Source organism: Monomorium pharaonis, chromosome 2 (assembly GCF_013373865.1).
Source record: "Monomorium pharaonis isolate MP-MQ-018 chromosome 2, ASM1337386v2, whole genome shotgun sequence".
Classification (NCBI taxonomy): domain Eukaryota; kingdom Metazoa; phylum Arthropoda; class Insecta; order Hymenoptera; family Formicidae; genus Monomorium; species Monomorium pharaonis.
The window spans coordinates 28,171,784-28,192,254 of record NC_050468.1 but is presented as its reverse complement, the minus strand read 5'-3'; the positions used below and the strand labels follow the sequence as shown (position 1 = coordinate 28,192,254).

Here is a 20,471-nt window from a genome sequence, read left to right as displayed (position 1 = left end):
TAGCGGTAGATAGATCGAACTAATAGCAATTTAAATATTAGTCAAAGTGCCAAAAATGATATTTTGCGTTATAACAAAGAAGCGTGTTTCATGTTTGCGTTTCGTCGTTTCGATAGTCATTTATTTCGAAGCACTTGTCGTCCGTTTCATTATTTAGTCACTAATGGCTATTATTCATTCAAAAGGGAAACGATGTGATAAACACTGTATTGAAATAATCGCGAGAGCGAATGCAGACATCACTGCTATTATATCGAGAGAATTCAGCAGCGATAATATCTTTTTATCTTAGTTCTTTACTGTTGACGTTTATTTGCTATTATAGGGCTTATGATAATGAAGATACCTCTATATTTCCGCGGATTCCCTTTGTGGGCGAAAAAGCTTAAGGCATTCTATCCAACGTCGTGCGCTTATTGCGATCTTATACATTATGGAACTCCTAAGTAGTGAGCGAAAACCGGAGCGAAAAACGTTCCAATCTTTAAAAGAGCTTGATTAACATAAACCGAATCAGGCTAATCTCCGCGATATCTGCGAAAGATGTGATCGATCCGTATGAATAAAGTTTACTCTTACTCCAGCGATACGTAGATCGATTCCACTTACGGTGGAATTAATTGTTTCGATCGTGTAGGCAATGAAGGATAGCAAAAACCGTGCGAATGAAAAAAAAATCTCCCGTCTCCGACTGTGAAACCTAACCGACTATGAAAGGACACAATCGACAGCTTCGAAAGGCCACGTGTCCCTTTCTCAACGCAATCATGTCGCGCTCCCTTCGATCTAATAACAATAATAGTAACGTTCGTATACGATTCGCATAACGCGAACCTTGGATAACGCAGTATATGGTATGCTCCTTCTCGCTGTGCACACAAACCATGCATTCGACGGTTGCCCCTGAGATTCTCGATCCTATCATCATCGAGGTAGTAACCACAGACTGATCGATTCGGGGAACTCTCTAATTTGCCTTTTCAAGTTTGCCCGTTATAGTGAAAAAAAAAAAGAAACCGAGTATCAGGTAGTAGCTGCGTTAGAATTTATCGTACGGCTTCGAAAAATTTCCAAGTAATCAGACATAAAATTTGATGCAAATATCGTAACCTTTTTTTATTCCCCCTAAAGTGCGGAATTTAACTTTTGCTTTTATCTGTTACAATATTCTGCTTAAAGCCAAATATATCAGATTATATTAATTATTCTAGATTTAGTAATAATTTATTTAAATAAGATTTTTTTTTATGATACCTGTTAATCCCTTACAAGTATAATACTTTGAATGTTAACGCATTATTAGCGTTTATTACAACTCTGCTTTACTACTCGAATTATATTATTGTTTAAATAAAATGTTATATGCATTTGTACTCAATTAGATGTAATTCTGTTATACGGTCCCACATCTTTTAATTATTTTTCGAAGGATTTAATTCTTAAATTTTTATTTATATATTTTGTAACTGGAACGCCACACCTGGGATGCCAACTTGTTACTTACATAACTTACATAAACCTTTTCTATTTTTATTATAATTTTTTAATAAGAATTTTTGGAACCTATATTTATATAACATTTTTTCTTATTTCTGCTTATAGGATGTGTTACTAAAATCCATACGAAAAAACACCTTGTAGAAATATTCAAGAGTAATTTTTTATAAAGTTTTTTATCTATAAATAAATAAATAAAATTATTTATAAAATGGCTAAAATAAACGTATAATAGAATCAATTAATAACTTGCGTATGAAAAAATATGTGGAAAAAAAAATTAAACGATGATTTCTCATTCCATTTATATATACGTTTATCTTTCAAATAAATATTTTTTATTAATGACATCCAATATATTTATTTATATAACAAAAAAATATGTACGTAAAAGTATTTTTATTATAAATAACAAATATTTTTGTTGATCATAATGGCGAAAAAATTACGTTAATACCACATTTGAGTATGCTTATACTTTAAATTTTTATTATTTTGAAATCTTTGTACGATTAATCTCGTACTTTGCATCACAGGTAGAGCAAATCTCAACAATTATTTTCTGATTCACCACAGTAATCTTATCTTCAAAAATTATAAAAATACCAACCTTGGAAAAAGATCCGGGGCCATATTCGACGCGGCTATGAGTTAATTATTATTGCAACAAATATCGTATACCGATATCAATATAGTACAGTTGGCAAACAGTTAATACTTTTAATTGACTTGCACAAAACCGACCGTTTATTGATTGCATGAAAAATGAAAGGATACAGTGGAATAAAGCGTATCAATTATGCGATGGCTGCGCGAGAATGGAAGACCAAATGTAAATCCGGCATGTGTCCCACCTCAACCCGATGACCGCAAACATACCGGTACATTTAATATGATAATCGACGATGCATACCTGGATCAAGCTTCGGTCTGTCTGAGAATACGAAAACCGGTTTTAGTTTCGATGGCGATGAGAACAGATTAAGGTTGATTCACATTATGCGACATGACGCCATACATACCTGCAACGATACGACAAAGTGTCCTATTACGAGGAACAGCGGCATCTTCATTTTTGTAACGTCAAGGAAAAATATTATAAACACAATATAAGTCCAAATGATTCAATCTTTTAATAAAATTGATGAAACGCGGGGTTTGTCCGCCCCCTTTTCCCCCATTTATTCCTCGAGCTTGCAAATTTCCTCGTGTCAAGTCGCATACTTACAGATGCTTTATTTCATTCGCGATATTATCACGATGGAATACATTTATATTTTGTTGTACGAAAATTAAACTCACGGTAACCTCGGTAAAGTTAAAACGATGTTACACGCGTTACGCGAGATGTATAAAATTCTGTACATCAAGGTTAATTTACTGAAAACTTTTATCCGACGGATTAATCCATTTTGCATAATAATGCCGTGTGTGTGGGTCTAGCGACCACATTGTTCAACGTGAATCGACTTTCGCGCGGCTCGAAAGGTGAGGAGGCGAGGAGAGAATCGGCGGTTGGCAGAACACTTCACCCGCTCGAGGGAGAGGGACAAGATTTGTCGCCGGAAAATTACCAGGGTGCAACGTTGCACGTATAGTCGGCTCGTAAATTTCATTTCCAGCCGATCGAACGATTTGCCCGTATAACGCACGCGACGTTATGACGACGCCCGCTAACTTCGCCGGTTCCTACGAGCTCTTGCACGTAGATAAGTTATGGGAACTCTCGCGCCGCGATCGATTAACCCGTGGAAAGTGCGCTCGCGTTGTGAACGCCGCACTCAGATAAGAAATTATATCCTTCTTACGCAGTTCCACCATACGACATATCGCTCTATGCACGTTTCCTTTCCCTATCGGAGACGGTAGATAAGAGTTGCCGCGACAAATTATTCCAAACAATAAAAACTATCTCTGATCATTAATTAATTTATATAAATTTGTTAGTCACAATTTTTTTTAGCCCTGCTACATTTTTACATTATTACTTTCGATACGAGCTAAAGAAGAATTTCAATTTTCAGGCCACATTTTCAACCGTTGACAGCGTAATTGTCTAAAGTTAATTATAATCTTTTCTTTACGAGGGTTAATTTTGAACGATGCATGTTGGAGCACGCTAATGGAAGTTTTTCAGCCGCGTGTACATCGTCCTCTCGTTTTAACACCCTAATAACGATGTCACAGCCCCGCGGTCGTTAATTAGGGAATTAATTCGCTGGCGACGATTTTGATGCGCGTTTCCACGACAATGCACACCCATGTCTCTCCTAAGATTCGCATATTAATTAAGACTCGCGGCACTCGCAACAATCGTGATCACACAGTCACCTTGGCATTTGTGTCGAAATGGATGTGCGCATCAAACAATGGCTATCGTTAATGAGTCGTGCGTAATAGCCGGCAAGTATTGGCTTCGTTAGATGACGTATATCATAAAGGCGGGTAACAGTGATGTCTACATCGTGTCGCGGCACGGCATGTTTCAAAGTTATCACTTTCAAATGAAAATTTTGTTTGTACACAAAAAATATGGGAAATTCATATTTCGGTCAAATAATATTTACTGTTAAATATACACGAGATGGATTTATCAATATAATATTTTTTACGAACAATTTTACTTCTGATTTTTTTCATACGGCAAAATAAATACTTCATTTAGAATCGTAATTAATTGCAGTTGTTTGCTCGTGAAATTGTTCTTTATTGCGCAAGACTTCAATTTTTCATTTCATTGTGAGATAAAAGTCCGGCCGAACAGAGAACTCTTTCATCTCTTTTTGCTACAATTTAATGGTGATGTAGGACTACTAAATTGATATAATATGTTAACACAAATTATTGTTTCTGTATTGTTAAAAGTTCTCTGACAGTGTCGCATTGTTTAAAAAATTCTGCTAAATTTTCTCACTTAAAGCGTATGAATATAAAGCTGGGAAGAAAGAATGCTGGGAATATCTCCATAAGCTCCCACACAAAGCTACCGCAAAGAATACTGAATTCGTAAGCTTTTTCAGTTATATACCGCATTACTGCCCCACATTCTTTAATCCTTTACACGCATTTACGCACGGCCGGCAAATGTCGACGTAAATGAGATGAAGACGACATTGCGATAAAGCTTATCCTCGAAGAAACGCGGTCACATGCTGCTGTGTGATGATGGTTCGTTAAAGAACGAGGGGGATGGGCGGACGAGGGAGAGAAATAGAAAGACAGAGAGAGAGAGAGAGAGAGAGAGAGAGATGCGGTGTCTTTTTCGCTACCGCCGCCATGCTGAAAACCTTCTCCCTCAGGGCTGTCGCTTACAAGGGCGTGGGCGTGCAAACCCAGGGAATTTAATACTCTCGAAATATCAGATGTCGAAGGTAAAATGTCGTCGACAGCAATTGCAATTGCGCACGTTCACTTTTTCTTTCCCTTCGTTTCTACTTCATCTTCGCCACTTCTTTCTCGAGGTCTCTTACTATAGAGCTTATTACCTATCTTTCCCATTACAGTCATTAAATCATTGAAGGTGACGAACAATGGTTTTGTTACAACATTTTCCTTCATCAAATGCTACTTACAGAAACGTTTTAACAGCGCTTTGTAACTAATTTAGTTATTATCTTAAATCGTATACATGTATATCTTTATTCAGTTAAATGCCAATACCTTAGGTTTGATCGTCATTATTCAATAACTTGCACATATAATCCTGAATAATAATACAGTGATATAGTATTATAATAATACCATAATATCATCGATTACTGCCATTATCAGTCTACCCTAAATGGATTACAAATAATTACTGATGCATTAAAATTCTGCAATATTGCATATATATGTGCAAGATATTGAATGACGATGATCACACGAAGTATATATAATTAATGTATGTTCAATAATAGAGAATTTTAATAGTTTTGACAAATATATTATATATCAACCATTTTGAATTTTAGCCTTACTTTTAAAAGTTTGCAGGTCTGTGATGGAAGAAAATTTACAACAAAACTAAATAATTTTTTTAAATGCTTATGTGAATAAGCAAAAAATAAATAAAACATTCTTTTAGAACAAAAATTCTTGCACAGATTAGAATATTAAGTTGTTAAATATTAAAAGGGTGCTCTACAGTAAAATTTTTTATACAGAAGTCCTAAAATATCTCCAAAATATACTCAACTAAAACCAATTAATATTTTTTATAAGGTTTATAATTATTTTTTTTTAATGACAAAAAAGTCATGAGACTTGAGCCTTTATTGATTTTCATGAATTAACCCAGAAAACCAGATATTTTTTATTTTTTATTAAGAACCGTTTAAGAAAGATTTAAAGTAAAACTTGTAAGTATATAATATATATGTAATACAATAATTTAGTAATAAATATATAATAATACGCACTTTTGACGTGTATTCGATATTCTTTATCAATGGATTACGACCGACTGATACAACTCTATCATTACCATATTCCCCGGCTTTTTGGCAAATATTTTCCGAATAATTCCATTGTCGAAAAACGAGCGCAGTCGGGCTATGAAAAAGCCAGCAAGTGCAGTCATCAGGTTAGGTACCATTACACATGAACGCACACGTGTTCTCGTCGGGAGCGGAGCGTGTACCGCGTATGCTTGCCGTGAAAGAGATTACCACGTGGAAATATTCGATGTCTCGAATTACTCGATGCGTGTCCGATCGCCAGTCAATCCCGCGATGCGAGCTACGTCGTGACGTGAAATACTCTTTTTGTCCTATTTCTCTTTCCTTCCTTTTTTCACATAAATGTTGCATAGACAGCTCGCTGTGCGGTTGTGATATTTAGAGTGTTATCTCTCTCATTGCTTTATTATGATGCTGGTAACTGACAACGATCATTTTCCATGTTTCAGGTAAGGTGATACTTCTGGCGTCCTAATTGGAACTTCGCGCTTCTCCTCGGTTTTTCGTGAGTACCGTGTATTACTATGTTCCGTAATAACGCGCGATCGGCCGCGGACGAAAAAAAAATAATAATAATAACGCCACAGTTTCGAGAATAAAGATGATCCAGCGCCGCGTTACAAAGGATTTCTAACGAGTTCGCGAGGGCAGGAGAGGAATCGCAAAGGGCGAGCTTGCGACGCGTGTAAATTTAAGGGTTTCGCCGACCCTTTTTTCGCCGTTGTCCTCGGTTTTTTCGTCCCGCGGGTTTTTTTCAGTGCCCCCATCTATATCGCGATTGTCATTGTAAGAGCGCGCGTTCGCGAAAGAGGAAAGGTGCGCGTCCTGCTGTTTTACGCACGCGAGAGAGAGAGAGAGAGAGAGAGAGAGAAAACCTCACCTCGCTCCTCTTTCACTTTCCGCGCGAAACTTCAACCCCATTGTGAAGGGAACATTTAATACGGCGCGATTATTTCTCTCGTTTTTCCCGCGGCGAAATAAAAATTTTACGATGCGCTGCTTCGGGTAGATTTTCGACATAAAAGAAGAAACGAGAACGACGCTTTATTGCGCGCCATCGTCGTAAACGCTGCATTAAAAATCTCATTCGACAGCAACATTTTGCGACTGACGATAACGTGACAAGTTCCATCTTGCGCCAAATTTTTTATTGATAAACTTGTATCGAGAGAAACTCTGAAATTTCGGTATGTTTGCATTGGGATTAATACTATTTCAATTTTCTATTCTATATACCTTTGAAGACGCGACACTCAATAAAAATATGTCAAATCCGTGCGACAAATTTCGTAGAACCCTGCACTGTTCTTGCGCATAACGGAAGCCGAGGGAATTAATTGTACCTAAAGAATAATTTATTGGTTTCCTGAGTTTTTTCCGCGGGGATGATTCTCCTTGGGGGATTCCCTTGGTTGAATCTTCTACGGTATCACGTGCATTAACCTCGGCGGAGGGATCGAGAATGAACGGAAGGGGGAGAAGGGAGCGGAAGGAAGCGGGAGTGAGATGAAGAAGGTGAAAAAAGGGGTGAAGTAGGCGCAATCTATGCATCTGAGCTGTATCGGCGGCTGAAATCGATGGTGACGTCACGTATTACAAACGCGTGCACGCTGCCAGCTGTTTTCGACATCTGCGCATGTGCGGGGCGTTGAGAATTATGCGAAAAATTGTACCGAATGCGCTCACATTAGCGTGGCACACGCGTTCATTAACTTGTATATCTTATCATACTTCCACACGTGCCACGCGAAAACTATTACTGAAGAGAACGTATTGACTCCATAACTTACAGTATAACACACATCTAAAATATATTATTTTTATCTCTCTCCGTAAAGAAATTATAAGACGAAGTTTTTTAATATTCTGTTTACAACATTTTTCTTTACACGTTGAATAAACAGTCGAGACAAATTTTTTATGCTTGATCAAATGTGTCGCACTTAATTGACATCGTTTTTCATAAGATAAATACTTGAAATATTTGCGATTTTATTTTTTATTTTTAATAAGGCAAACCATAACGCACTTTTAACGTATTACAAAGTCTGAGAGGGGCGGAAATGCGGAAATTAAACGGTTCGTAGATACAGGAGGTATCCATATGGCCTATAAAAAATATCGAGCGTAACGTCACCGCGTTGCATTCGCGTTGAGTAATGATTGTAATTTGTAACAAGACAATTTTAAGAACGGCAATCTTTGTAATAATGCGTTCACTTACTCGCATACTGCATTTAATTCAATGCGTGCAATTTTCATGTGCACCTGCTTTTCCACTTTAACCGTCGCGTTACTTGCGCATTTTACTTTCAACGATGCAAATATTCAGGAAAAGAAAAACTGTAATTGCATTGTCCCACCGCTCACTGTCTGTGTCGTTGGAGCATTTATTATATCCGAGCATAGCGAAAATTGAATTATTTAAATTAGTTCTTTATTAAAAACGTATTACAGAGACGTGCAAACATACATACATATATATATAAAAGATTTGCTCTTTATAATAAATTTCAAAGACCGAGTTTATAATTTTTTTCTTTTTGCTCTTTGCTCGCGCCGGCGCGAGACCATCCGGTCATAAATTGAGTCTTCCGTTTCAATTATTTTTTGCAATTATTCAAGCTGCATCCGGCAGAAGCGGAGCTGTCATCGGAAAGTTTTCCCGACGGCCACGGCGCAAGAATCCGCGCCGAGATTCAGCTTTTTCCCCATTCGTCTGGGTTAACGAAGTCTTGGAAGTTTCCCGGGCGGAATTCTCGATTGCGAAAGAAGCATGGTAGCATTGCATTTTTCATTCGGGGACTGCCGGAGTGGTGAGAATACAAAGGGAGAGAGGCACGTCGCGCAATGGCGCGTGCGACAATAGCGGAATGTTGATCGGACATTTGGAACGGGGAAGAAGTTACGTTAATTCTTGCTCTTTGTTTTTTGTTTTTTGTTTTTTTTTTTTTTACGCGTGTAGTAGAATACGCGCAAAATATCGAGCGTGTGTTCCGCTGTCAGTTGCAGTGGCAGGCTACCACGTGCGCTGCGATGCATGCTTCACTGCAGCTTGCCGGGATGCAGCTCGTTGTTTGTTGCCTGCTTGCGTTGTCTGTTCTCAGTGATAGATCACGTGCTATCTTCTCCGCGCGTGTTTCGCTACACGCAACTAACGCGAACCAATTGCAAAAATCGTTTCTCTCTCTCTCTCTCTCTCTCTCTCTCTCTCTCTCTCTCTCTCTCTTTCTCTCTCTCCTTTTTACCGCGGGTTCCGGTAATGATTTTAAATTAATCATGCCGCAGATACGGCACGCATCTCTCGGTGATAACTAGACGATATCTCGCTTAGAGAGTATCTCTTCTTGGAAAATTGTAAGTCTTGCCGCGAGCAAAGTAATGTCGACTGACAAACAGAATGAATGATAAAAAATTACTTTGTCAAGCTCCCAAATCCTTTTCGAAAAGAACAAAAGTGTGATATATTTTACTTGAAAAATATTTTTTACTTTAATATTGTACTAAAATATTTTACTAAAGACATTTTACTCAAAATATTGTTATACAAATGCTCTTTTGTGAAAAAAAAACAACGATTTTGTGTTTAAACTGTTCGAAACGTGATTATGCGAAGGGAATTTATTTGCCGCACGGACAGCCGACAACCATTATCGGCGACGTTGGAAGCTTATGTCGTGTTTTGCGGGTGCTGCCATTCCGCGATATTGTCCTAGAATAGGTAAAGCTTCCGCCGGATTTACTGTCAGCGTTCCCTATTGGTCCTCGCGGCATTAATGCAGCCTCTACTCGATAGTAATGTAGCGTATCACTGGTGAACCTCCTATTCCGTGTGCCTCGGGATATTTAATCTCAAAGATGAAATATTTACATGCGGATTGTTCCGAGGTCTTCTCGCCGTATTGCATTACGGTATCAAAAATGCATAAATTGACGTGGAACTCGTATCGTTCGTCGTTGCGCGCGATTCAAATCATCTGAGAACTCTTTTTTTTTTACTTTATACAAACACGAATCATGCCTGTAAATTTAAGATTCGTGCGATTTCTCAACTGCGTGTTCTCAGGGTTTAAGTTAAAGTTAGCAGCGTCTTTCCCCGGCAATTTGCATAATTAATTATCAGTCAAAGAGGAATCGTTAAGTACTTGGCGCGGCAAGACTCGCGTTGTTGAAAAATTCAACGTCATCGCGCCGCCGCGTATCCCTGAAGGGCCGCAGCCCCGTCGTGTTCATTCGTTCATTCGTGTGCATAATACTTACCTATGTCGGATCGTTAAACTTTGAAACCCTCCTCTCGTTGGGAAAGTCATCCGTGGCTTCTGTGGAAAAGCCATGGGAACCCGTAAGCAAATAGCACCTCGTTAGCCAATCCTATTGCGCGATGCGTTATCGATCGCCCAGCCGATTCACGGTAACTTCGAATGCACTGTTGACCGCAGGACTTGTTGGAGCTGGCGACTGGCGAAACAATTGCGCAAACAGGGTGTTTCGACCATTCAGACACGTGTATTTCGCAGTATTCAAGATGCAACAAAGTCCAATTGAATGCCCTTGAAACTTCAATAATTCCTGGATTCCCATTCTATCTTCTAATTACCGGGTATTTGGAACAAAGAAGATATATTATTGCCGTGATATAATAATAACTTTTACATAATCATATTTGCATTTGAAACAATGCAAACTATTGGACTTTCCTTTCGCATATACGTCTGTTGCAGATAATTCAATTTCTCGTAAGAGAAAATAGAATAGTTCTTATATAATTCTTATACGTTTGTTATACAAACTGCATAGTTTAAGTCATGACAAGATATTTCGTAGCACAATAATTACTTTTATAAATTAAACATTTTTATTGATAACAAATTAAAACGAATTTTAACATTATACGAAAAATCGGATATGTACAATTAATTAAATTTTCATTAATTAATTAATGTAACCAATCGGCGCCTGCTTTTGATTCTTCAATTAATTAATATAAATAAATATTTTCTCTCTCTCTTTCTCTCTTTCTCGTATAGTTTACATCTATATTTGTTTCAACGTTACGAAATTAAAGCTATCTGTCTAATACAAAACGTTCAATGAGCATAGTTAAAGCTTAATGTAGGTATTTCGAGCACAGGGACAGCTTCTATAAGTAATAAGAGGAATAGTTAAGAACTGCGACTTAAAAGTTACATTCAGATCGTTGTTTTGCGCTTTATAGACTACTAAATTATACAACACACATAGCGAGCAGTTCTTGTAAAACGAGAGTGCGAGAAAATGCTTTCAATATTGTTAACCGATGACAGATTTTATATCAAGTATATTATTAACCATAGGATGCTGTTGAATACCAAAATTTTATATTTGGTATAAACGAATAAAATTTTTTATGATAGTTTCTATTTTGTACGTATTTTACGTCTAGCACACAAACGATACACCCAAATTACATGAGAGAAAACATGAGAAAACCTTTAACTATGATTTTGCAGGCATGATATTATATTATATACATATCTCTGTTTTTTTCTTACTTTATTATCTTCTAATAAACTTATGAGCTTGGAATATATTTTTTATTGATTTAACGTGTTTCATTTCATAAATTTATTAATGTACACGCTTCCACGGATGAGTAGTACGAGTCATATTACAACGTGCGCGTGTATGATACTCGAAAGCCATGAGCCAAGCTTTTACACATGCTCGCTTAACTACGCTGTCGCTGTTTTCCTCCCTTTTTTGCAATTCATGAAGTTGCTTTGTTACCATCGAGCACATTCGAAATGCGTCGTTAATTAAAAATTTTAATGAATTCTCTGACGCTTCGTATTGTCGAGATGAAACACCGTTGCTTTTTTTTTCTGCGGTATTCTGGCGTTGAACGTATCGATGCGAATTTCACCATCGCTTCATTTTTGCGTTAAGTTTGGCCGGGGGAGGGGGGCACGCGTTCATTAAATTTTTTTAATTGCGACATGATGTTCGAGTTTTTCAATTTTAAAATTGTTTTTATTGCGCAACGGAAAAAATTATTCGACGATGCAATAATAATACCAAATTACGGTATAATTTATCTAATTTTAAGAACAAAGTTACAAAAAATATTTATAAAACACAATAAGAAAAATCCAATTTTTTTTGCTCTGTTGGAATGGAAATTGTAAATTATTTTCTCTTATTAAAATAATTTCCATTGCGTATTCCAAAATCTAATAACAAGCTAATTTTTCTATGGAATCTTCAGTTGTCTCTCGTACGTACAACGAATCGACTTCTAAAATTACTGTTGTTTATAAAGCGACTAAAACCTCTCTACCGATTTCCGAAATCTTCGGGGGGTGGTCGACGAGCGCAGAGAGTATCGGCACGATAACCACTGGCTCGTATTGATCCTCGCGGGGGTGTACAGGGGCTGAAAGAAGCGAGAGGAAGAGGGATGAAGACAGAGAGAGAGAGAGAGAGAGAGAGCTTCGGCTGCACACACGCGTATTGCTCTCAGCGGCGCGCGCGTGTGCCGTTCATGTACGCTTGACAGTGAGGCGAAATGACAGAGAGAGGACTGGAAGAGGGGGAAATAGTGAGAGAGCCCGTGAGGCAGGGTGGAAACCGCCGGGAGAAGAAGGGTGAGTTTAGCCGTGGAACATCCCCCGGTGACTGACACACACCCCAAAACCGAACCAACCACCCCGAATCTAGCCCCAACCTAACCTGCAGGCCCGTACAACCCCGACCCGGGATATCCGTGGCACCACCACTCGCGTAAAGAAGTCAACTTACGCGAGTTCCCCGAGGGGGCGGACGAGGGGGAGAGAGAGAGAGAGAGAGAGAGAGAGACCACTCGCTCTCTCGTCGCGCGCGCAAGCGGGGGAGGACACCCCGCTCTCGATCGCAGTATGCAAAGCCGCCGTAATTACAAAAATGTATTCGCGCTGGGACGAACGATCGCACCGGCCGCGCCGGGAAAATGCATTTTAATCGCTTTTTACGCGCCGCTTTATGGAGATGTCCGCTCGCCCGCCGAAATTTGCGCCGACATGTGAACGACACGAGGCGTCGAGCACAATTTGTTCAACATAACACGACGGCTGACGTTACGCACATTGTGGAAAACACCGTTTCGTTTGCATATATGGTAGGAAATCATGACATTGGAGTGCTCTGTATTATTATAATAAAATTAGCTCCATATATGTGTAAATAATATTTTATTTCAAAATTGCACAAACAAAAGGTAATTACACGCGTTACAGTTAACAACTGAATTTGTGAAAGTATTGCGTTTCTTCCGGGCGAAGAAAAATTGCTGTAGAAGTTTTAATCGCCACGCCAAGAAACTTTTGCCCGACGAAAATGGTAGCGCCTACGTCTCGTTACGAATCGTGCCACGAGTCCCGCTTATCAAACGCCATATGGCACGTTAATATGTCGTCCAACATCAGGCGTTTTTTTATGTGGCTATGCAAACGACCGTCCAGAGTGCATTTCGGAGTTGGGATTGTCGGTCGTGTCGAAACGCGCGTCCCTCGGTAACGACACCAAGAGGGTTTCAACCGAAAATACATGGCGAGACTGTCCTCTCCCCCCCCCCTCTCTGCGCCCCTCTATTCCCACCCTCGCTCTTGACGTCCCTCCTTTCTGTCTCATGATGTCGATGAACTCTGTCCTTTTCACTCTTCTGTCTCAACGTTGTATCCGTCCGCCTTGCACGCTTCCTATCATAACCATTAATCCCGCTCAAATCTGTCGACCAATGTCGAAACGTGTATGATCGAATGGTCATCGTAATCCTGCCATTTCCTAGTTTCATGACACTGATTAATCGCGCCGATTAAGATTATCGATGTTATTGCCAATAGTGTCGACAATATCGTTTTAAGTATTATTTTAATCGGCTCGTTTCTCAAGCTTAAAATAACATTTGTTACATATACGCACTATTATGTATTTATTTAAATATTTTTCTATATTGTATTTAAAGGTATTTATGATAATTTATTTGTTTTGCTGCGTAAAAATCTACTATTATGAACTGAATTTGAAGCAGTAAATTTATTTTATCAAGAAAATAAAAATAATTTTATCATCAAAGGTTAAAAAGAAAAATAATATTAAAAAAATAATTTTTTAAAATTATTATTTTATTTATTATTTCTGAAAGGGACCATTTACTCTGAAAAACCAGTTAAAATTAAGCTGTAGCATAGCATAACAGCGAAGTGGTTTTGCAAGGTAATTATTATTACCTAAATTTGGAGATTTTTGAAATAACGCATCGCACCTCGTGGCACCTCGAAATTCCGCTTTCGCGTCACTAATTAATTGCATTTAGGCAACTAGTGGTACGCGATAAATTAATTTTCCTGTAACGCGGCTGTACGAATCGGCAGCTTTGTAACGAAGGACTAACAATATACGATACGAATTATCATCAAAGCGTGGAAATTCGCGTCGACGACGTTTATTAGATCGTTTGCGCGTGTCCGGATAATTCCTCGATTGATTTTGAAAATCGCATTACGGCAGATTCCAGGGATCCAATTTGTATTTCCGACCGGCTATAGGAGAATCAATTCTCGAAGTAAATCAATCATCGGGCTAGTTCCGAAAATAGGGTGTAATCTGTCAACGATGTCACGATATATCTTCGTCTCATCAAAATCGACACGCGCAATTAATCCTGTTTCTATGAACTTACAGATTTTTCCTCTTGCATAATTTTTTCTCCCTTTTTTAAATTATTCGCTCTTTTTTTTAACTATATATACCATTTTCGACATTTGCAATAACTTGCGTTATTAAAGTTCCTCGCGACGCGTACATCTGTATGACCAAAATTCTGGAACTGTTAAATTTTTCCAATAACATACAGCTATCGGGTTCGTTCATTGACATCTTGAATTATGCCTCATGCAGCCAAGACAAAAACTGGACGGTGACATCTGTGGGTTAACGTCGATCCCAGACAGTCGGGTCGTTCACCTCAATGGGTCGGGAACGTATATATGCGTTTCTCGCTTATTTCGGGAAACGCATATATGCACACTTACACACATACATACACACACACACAGAGTTAATACATACACATATGTATATATGCTCGGAGAAAATTTTATATCAAAAATTACTACATACGATAGTAACCACGGTCCATAAGAAGAAATTTCAGAGAATTATACCACCAAGTAGCATAAATACTGGTATAATTTGATGAAAAACATAATAAAAATTTTCACAATTGCTTTGTTGGTCCGCGCTCACTATTTACCATAGTAGTGTTTATTACAAAATTTTCTGCGTATTTGCGAGAGAGAGAGAGATATATGGGGTTTGCGTGAACCGGAGGATTTTTCGTGGCCGAAAATCAGCGAGCCTGTGATAAAAGCCCCGGGGTCCTCCGGTCCCCGGCGTGCCGCTGGTGGATGCTCTAAAACTAATCTCCAACGCGCTCGGCCGGGACCGTCTGAAAAGGCATTAATCCCTCGCGCCGCGAGTATTCAGGTACGTGTTTGCAGGTACCTACTGCACTTACAAGCTCGACGGCGTCCTATAAATAGCGCGACCGTGCTTGCCGCTTTATCAAGGCGCGCGTATACACCACGAGCATGTCGAGCGCGCACCGAGATGCAAGGACCACTTTCGGGCCGAGTCCTTTTTTTTTTTACCCTCTCTCCAGCCCTCCTCGTCTTGTTTTTACCGTATGCGCGACTCGCCGTTGGGTCTTTTCCCCGTGCGTTCGTTACTGGTTTTTAGTGTTCGCTTAACCGCGATGCCGTTGTGCGTTTGTCAATTCCTACGATACGCAATTAAACGACGAAAAAGACGCATGCATTTATTTCATCTCGTTTAGCGCTAAGAGTGCGTTTCGGCCAATGCTTATTTATATATTTATTTGAAATCCGTCGGTGCTGTATAATTAAATTTACTTGCCCTGTATTGTGAGTATTCGTTTCGTCTGTAAAATAAATGAAAATTTGATTACGCCGTGTAAATTTGGACGATATATCAAATATCGTCCAAATCGTAATTATACCGCGCTGTTAAAGATAAATTTGACCTATGACATAGCTACGTTGTTTTTGTGCGACGTTGTTTCTCCCTCTAAAGGAGGCAAATTATGTATAATTTACGAGGAAGGTGGAGTCCTGTTTCGTACCCATGCCGATATAAGGTTCCACATAGCACACACGCGCTCTTATACGCGTTATCGCGGGCTCGCTCATTAAGTCCGTATAATTACTCGTGTCAGCACGCGTTATCGCAAGATTCGCGAAGATACTCCGCCACCGCCGTCATTGTCGTCGACGGCCAATTATCGGCATGAATTACCAATTGCCGTTAATTAAAAGAGATAGGTGCGACCAGCGCCGGGCTCGGTCAATCCCGTCCCGTTTGTTCCTCGATGCAAAAGAAACGAGAGAGAACGAGAAGCCGAGATAGTCGCCGAACGAACGCAGGAGAGCAATTGCTACTCCTTGAATTCTTAAAGGAGCAAAAAACCTACTTAGGGTAAACAGTTAGAGAGAACTTGCTTCAATTTTTTCAAGACTGTAATATATTCTTAATAACCGTCTTCTCTGGAAAAATATAATGATAGTACTAAAGTGGCAATGAAAGAAAGAAAGAAGTGCAATATCTTGTCAAACGTAATTTAATATTTCTTTAAAACTAAGCAGCAGTAGCTAAATTTAGTCTATTATGAAATACGATTCGTAAAATTAGTCGCTTGAAAGCTTGTATGATTTGTGTATTGCTCAGATTCGAAGCTTTGTAACAGTGACTGCAGTGTCGCAGGCAATGGACAAGCGCGCAAGCTGTTACATTAATTATGCATACGAGACGTAATCGATTTGCAACACTGCCGCGATAATAATTAATTTATATCGCCCCAATACTTTCTCGCACTGTCGCATTTCGCGAGTTGTATTATTAATATGATTTAATGTGCTATCATCACCTATCTGTTTTACGATTACGATACGGTAATAAATAAAATCAGACCGTTCCCGGTTGTGCACACGGTGGAAGAACGTGTGCTGTATCTGTATAACGAAACACTCTCCCGTCTATCGTCGTTCGCCACAAAAGAGCGACGGAGCCATATTGCACGATTTGTCTGATGACGCGACATTGTTCTCTGTCCCCTTCATTATCGATCCCTAAGTGTGACATATCGTTCTCGCTCTTTTTTTTTATTATTTCTCCGCGCACGTGTGCATCTCGAAAATGCTCGCAGCCATTCGGAAAAAGGACTGCCACGAGAGCAATAAACGAACATCCGTCGATCATTCATTTTATTGTATTGTAAAATGGATAACACCAAACTTTATAGAAATAAATAGTAGCATCTAATTTTTTTAAACACATCTTAACTTTATGAAAATGTTTCTGTGATTGTCATATATTATATATAGTTTTTCAAAGATTTAAAACAGTACATAATTATAAAGTTATTCAATCTTAAAGATAAAAGAATTATAACAAATTACAAAATGTAGTTTTAGAGTTGCAAATAAAAAAATACATAAATACAACTTGTGTTTCTTTTTAAGTAATGTTATATTTTACTTTTGAATCTAATTAATTAATTAGAAAATTAACATTATTTTAATTTGAAAATTTTAATTTTTTAAGGGATCTTGTGCAACGCATATAATGTGTGTATTTTAATTATTTTATTTGAAACTTTTGAACTCTGTATCTCTCTCTCTCTCTCTCTACGATGTTATCACGCTGTTTTGTTCGCGTCTGACAAAATGTACTTGCGAAACCAACTATAATTACTCATAACAACTAAACGTATACAAGCACGCGATGTAAGTTATGTGATTAAATTAATAACTAAATGTATTAAATTTCTGACAAAGAATTTTGATAATTTTACATAATTTTTGCAAAAGTTTTGAAATTCTGTTGCATTCCTTCAGGTCATTCTAGCCTTGAGAATGAAGCCGCAGATAAACCACGCACGCGATAATTTCGCAGTGCGAGAATGACGCATAAGACGTAATCGACCTTATTATTCGCTGAACAATGAACAATTGCGTACAAGAGTAGAAATAATCACCAACGCGCGGACGAAACGCCGATAGTCGAGGACAAACCATGAGCTTTTTCATTGCATTTTGCGAATATCACGGTCTCGTTAACACTTTCCATTATGATATCCCACCACGTCATCGACGGCGAAAAATTGAGAGAACCTGATTGTTCTAGTTTGGTAACCGACGCGTCCTGTAACGAAATGCATCGCATAAGAAGGAAAGAGAAAAAAATAATAAAAACGAAGGTGGAGAAATGGAGGGGAGGAGGCTCGGTTCTCCGTTCTCTTCACCCGCGCCTCAAGAACCTCGGTGAATAAGCGGCGGAATATTTTCCTAACCCGCTCTTCCTCGGTATTGCAGCGAACGAGCTATTCAAATATTTAAACACGAAAATATACGTGGAAGGCACCTGCATGAATTATGCATAAGACGTGTCCACCGTCTCGTCTCTCCCTCTCTCTCACCTTCTTTTCTCCCTTTCTCACGTTCCCAGGTCCTTTCTCCCGTAACCCGTGCTTCCTTCTTCGATGCCACACGAACTTCTGTCAGCATCACTGCCTAGCTCGTGTCCGGGCGCATACTTCAGGAGCGGTTGCCCCGTTGCATCGTCGCAGAACGTACCTCACGCGAAACGTCTTTATGCGCATTATTACGGCATACGGAATAATAAAAAGGACAAGAAACGTTATCGTTTGCCAATCGACTAGGTACCAATTTCCGCGATTAAAACTGCTTAAAAATTTTCTTGCAACAATTTGAACTGTTTTAAGTACCACACAGAATATTTTTTATCAGATTCTAAAACATAAAAGTTCGTTTGCACTCCTAATTGAAGAGCACTTACATTTCTTGGCGACAAAAATGTTTTCCCTCTACATTAATTATAGATATAATATTATAGATAGACAGGTAAAGGAGAAGTGCATGAGACAAGGACAATCCCTAACGCCACCTAGATCTAAAAGTTCCTCTGTGGCATTCTGCTGTTTTCGTACCTAAGTTTTGAAAAGATTTTATTTATGAAAATACTTTATTTATATGAATAATGAATATACAATATATTGGATATATATACCATATTATTAATATACTGCAATATATTATAGTAAATGTGTTCTATAACATTATTAGTGTCGTCGATACACTGAGAAAAAAATATTGTTGACTTAACAAAATTTTATGTAGCTGAAGCTAGCAGCTAAAGGCAACAGCCAAACGCCAAGCGGCCAGGGCCAAACGTTATATAGGCGTTTCCAGCGGACACCATTTAATCAAACGTTAAAAATTCCCTGGTTATGAAATTTTTAACGAACTTTGAAAGATTTGCGTGGGGTTTAGTCATTATAATACATAATCGATCATTTGCGACAAGACTTTAATTTACCAATGGTTATACATTTTTTAAACTAATTTTTATAGTTTTCCGCACCTCACGCCTAAAAGCAAAATACGATTTCCACCAAATTTGGCTGGAAATATCTTGTTGTAAGGTACAATCGACTGATCGATCGTTCGCGAGAGGCCGTGCATTTTCCTAATTGTTATAAATAATTAGAAAATTAATTTTAATCGTTTTTTGCGCATCACGCCTAAACGCATGGTACGATTTTCTCCATATTTGGCTGGAAATATCTTTCCGTAACGTACAATCGACTGATCGATCATTCGTGAGAGGACGTGCATTTTCCTAATTGTTATAAATAATTAAAAAATTAATTTTGATCGTTTTTTGCGCCTCACGTCTAAACGCATGGTACGATTTTCCCCATATTTGGCTGGAAATATCTTTCCGTAACGTACAATCGACTGATCGATCATTCGTGAGAGGACGTGCATTTTCCTAATTGTTATAAATAATTAAAAAATTAATTTTGATCGTTTTTTGCGCCTCACGCCTACACGCATGGTACGATTTCCTCCATATTTGGCTAGAAATATCTTTCCGTAACGTACAATCGACTGATCGATCATTCGCGAGAGGCCGTGCATTTTCTTAATTGTTATAAATAATTAAAAAATTAATTTTGATCGTTTTTTGGGCCTCACGTCTAAACCCATGGTACAATTTTCCCCAAATTTGGCTGGAAATATCTTTCCGTAACGTACAATCGACTGATCGATCATTCGTGAGAGGACGTGCATTTTCCTAATTGTTATAAATAATTAAAAAATTAATTTTGATTGTTTTTTGCGCCTCACGCCTACGCGCATGGTACGATTTCCTCCATATTTGGCTAGAAATATCTTTCCGTAACGTACAATCGACTGATCGATCATTCGCGAGAGGCCGTGCATTTTCTTAATTGTTATAAATAATTAAAAAATTAATTTTGATCGTTTTTTGGGCCTCACGTCTAAACGCATGGTACGATTTCCTCCATATTTGGCTGGAAATATCTTTCCGTAACGTACAATCGATTGATCGATCATTCGTGAGAGGACGTGCATTTTCCTAATTGTTATAAATAATTAAAAAATTAATTTTGATCGT

At 38.4% G+C, this 20,471-nt stretch overlaps 1 protein-coding gene across 2 annotated transcripts in view; it reads left to right on the top strand.

Moving 5' to 3' along the window:
- Positions 1 to 20,471, top strand: part of LOC105835055 (protein gustavus) — a 247,775-nt gene that overhangs the window by 110,054 nt on the left and 117,250 nt on the right. The window lies entirely within an intron of this gene.